This window comes from Salvelinus namaycush, chromosome 19 (assembly GCF_016432855.1).
Source record: "Salvelinus namaycush isolate Seneca chromosome 19, SaNama_1.0, whole genome shotgun sequence".
NCBI classification, from domain to species: domain Eukaryota; kingdom Metazoa; phylum Chordata; class Actinopteri; order Salmoniformes; family Salmonidae; genus Salvelinus; species Salvelinus namaycush.
In genome coordinates, this window is record NC_052325.1 from 18,182,060 (window position 1) to 18,185,907 (window position 3,848).

The window sequence follows — 3,848 nt, forward strand, 5'->3', positions numbered from 1 at the left end:
TCCAGTTTTGATATTTTTTAGAATCTAAATTCTGAATCTTTCTATTCTCAGTTTCTACAGATTGTAAAATAAAGATGAACATTTTTACTAAGAGTATTATTATATTATTTATCGATTGACTATGGCTTTTCAAGTCACCCAGCAGTGCTATTTGCAGAGTTGGCTCCAGGTAAATGTTGTAATTCTTCAGCCATTCCTGAATCTGCTACCAAAAACAAGCTACATATGGACAGTACCAAAACAAGTGATCTAATGATTCTGTCTCTTCGCAGCAAAATCTGCAGAGCTGGGATGGTTGTGTCCCCCATATACATAACATTCTATTTGTTCATAAACCTTATGCCATGAAATCGGCACATCAAAAATCTCTTCCTACCTATTTTACAACCTGTATGGCGCACCTGTCAATTATTTGTACTTAAATGAAACTGTTGTACTTTTTTTATTTATCAAAATTTTATTTTTGGTCTTTAATGTAGGGCCGACAGTCAAGTTCCTTACCTTCTCCCCCTTCCACTTTTTGCGGTAATTTTTGTATAATTCCATTTAATAATTCAATTTTTGCGGTAATTCTGCAATCAGTTTGTTGTAATTTTGGATAGAGCAGACGTTTCCATACATATTTTTTAGCTGCATTGTGTGACATAATTGCACCAGTCCTATTTATGATATCATTAACAAAGATTATGCTGTTCTTTAGCATTTCTTCCAAAAATATACATATATTTTTCATCAATTAGTGTATTTGAGTTTAACCTTAATATTTGTTGTAATATTTGTTCTGTCTTTTCTGATTGATTAAACTGAAATTGCAACCAGCTTTCTATGGCTTGTTTAAAAATATTTTTTTTCAAATAACCAAAAGTGAGAAGTTGTAATCTGAATAAATTGGAAAAGGCCATTTATTTAAAGACAGTTGTACTAATCTGATGGAAACCAGTTCAGATTTAAGTACAACTTTGACTGAAGCCTTTAGTGACAGGTTCAGTGCTTTAATATTTAAGAATTTCAGCCATCTGAATTCATATCCATTATATAAATATGTTACATAATCCTCTATTTATAGTGAGATGTGTGATGTGTGTGATCTTCCATCTAACTGATGATAAACCTATATTGGTATTGTTGGCCACTACAGGTGGTTCCTGTATCTGATCTTTGTGTTCCTTCTGGGAGCCATCTGCACCAGAGAGGCACTGCGCTATGACTTCTTAATAGCGGAAAAGGTAAACTCTCTCCGTCTATCCTCCCGTCCTCCATACAAAAGGGCTGCCCCATTATTATAAGGGGCTTTCCACATGTTAAACATAGTGACTATTTCCTTTAGAAGAGGTTACTCTCTTTCCTATGGTTGAAAAAGTTCAGAAGTATTCATGTCCAATGTAGGTCATACTTCCTACACATTCTTCAAATATAGAAAATATACACAGACATAGGCTACACAAGAATTGTCTGTGTATGCTTCCTTATATCCTAACTGTGTGATGGGCATAATGGTAATCAATCTGTAACTAGAAAAGTAAATTTTCTGAAGAAAATCTGGTGTGCTTGCTAGCTTGTTTGAAAGTATTTATGGTTGGGAAATATGATAATTTTTTTATTAATACATTTTTATTTTAGTTTGGTCTCTTTTCTCTCCTGTTCTCTAAAAAATCGGCCATCAAACTAGCTAATTTAAAATATTTAAAAAATCTTGGAAAATTCTCTCTCCCCCGCTCTTCTACCCCCACGCGAATGAACTGCACTCATCCTCCTGCTGCTCAAACTACCGCTGAAGCAAAAGCAGACGCTACCGGCGCTTAGCGGTAGTATGAGTAGTGGCACACTGGATACCTTTAATTTGTATCTCGTCTCTCACGGTCAGAGACAGGGAAGGGTTCAATTCAACTGTTTTTAAATGGGCATACAACGCAGATCATGCAGCAGAACAAACTCCAATCACAGTTAAAGAGTTTAAATTGTTACAAAAGCAGAGCTTACAGTTATTTAGCTTATTTACAGTTAGCTTATTTACATAGTCTACATTCCCTATGATCAGCTGATAGCCCTCATCTATTTGCCGTCCCTGTGAGCAATAGGCTAGCTAGGTAGCTTTGACGCAACAAATTCTGGGAGCCTGTTGGGACATTGGGCTGACATTGGGACTCCTGCGTCCCACTAGGTAGCTTGCTTACAGTGGGATGAGTGTTTTTGCAGGAAATAAATGCTAAACAAATAAGTTGAATTTTTAAAAATGCACTGAGCACCTGCCCCTGCAAAGGTCTGTGCACAGCCCTGCTGTACAGCTAAGGGTCAATACTCTCGCACCCACAGCCTCACACTATCCCCAGTCACAGCTGTCCCTACACCAGATACAGCAGGGGGTAGTAGGGGGTGTGGGCACTCTGGAGTTGATCCACTAAACAGGGAGTGACACAGCTCAGCTGTCTGTGGTAGGGTTGGGGGGTTGGATTAGTGGGTGGTAGTGTAGTGGGGGGTTGAGAGGAATGGGCTATCTATTGCTGATGTGTAGCTACATGTTATCTACAGCAGAAATACCATGGAGCTCAGCACAAATATACATCACACATTCTGTACACCAAGGTCTTTGCAAGCATTTTTTTTGTGTTAAAAAAACGATAAAATTCATGGTAACACTTTATTTAATGCCTGCAGGTAAAGTGTTACCAAATTAATATATGAAGTCGTTCTAATTTTCAAAATGCCTACATTGTTCTGCTTTCATAAGGGGTTGGTTGAGCAGAACTGAGCTGGGAAAAGTTTACTAATCTCTTTCCCGGTTTTGTTCCAACTTCCCAGGTCTCCTTGGTAGATTTCCTGTTTTTGCTGGGCCTCTACATCTCCTCGCTGGCCTCCTGCATGGGTGGTCTGTACAGGGCACCCAGGATCCTCCAGGTCATCGCCCAGGAGAGGGTCATCCCAGCCCTGACCTTCCTTGGACAAGGGTTGGATCTGCCTGGCAGGATGGATGGAAATATTAAGATAAATGGATCAGGTGCTTTACGTTTCAAGCGTCTCAGAGTAGGAGTGCTGATCTAGGATCAGTTTAGCCTTTTAGATCATAATGAATAAAGTGAAATAGATAGAGGGACCTGATCCTATATCAGCACTCCTACTCTGAGACAGTTGATACATAAAGCTCCTGATAGGAATTCTTACATGAACATAAATAACAGCCCACTTCAACCCCATGTCAGCAGCCTACTTACAGTACTCTCCAGCACTTAAATAAATAACTAGCATAAGTGCAAAAACACATTTTGCTGCAAACAGTTTTCCGTCACATAACTTAAACGGAAGTTTTTCTCTTTTGGCTATAAATCAGAACCATCAAACACAATATAGTCTGTCTCGAGTGGGGGGTGTGGTACCAGTACGATGGGTGGGTTCCACGGGAAACGGTGAGAGAATGGCCTAATTTTAGAGTGGTCAGTAGAGTAAACTAACCTCACAGAGAGAGAGTGAAGTGAGGGAACTGAAGGGGCAATCCAAATGGCACCCTATTTCTTATATAGTGCACTACTTTTGACCAGAGCCCTATGGAGAAGCTATAGGCTCTGGCCAAAAGTAGTGCACTACGAAGGAATAGGGTGCCATTTGGAATGCAGGTTGAGTGTAGCGTAACGGTCTAAAGGTTGGTCGTGTCTTATGAAACGCAGCACACTGACCCCCCTGACTCCCCACTTCCTCTCCTCGGCCCCCACGCCCCTCAGTACTGTCTGACCTGTAGTGTGTGTGTGTGTGTGTGTGTGTGTGTGTGTGTGTGTGTGTGTGTGTGTGTGTGTGTGTGTGTGTGTGTGTGTGTGTGTGTGTGTGTGTGTGTGTGTGTGTGTGTTTTCGTGCTGGAA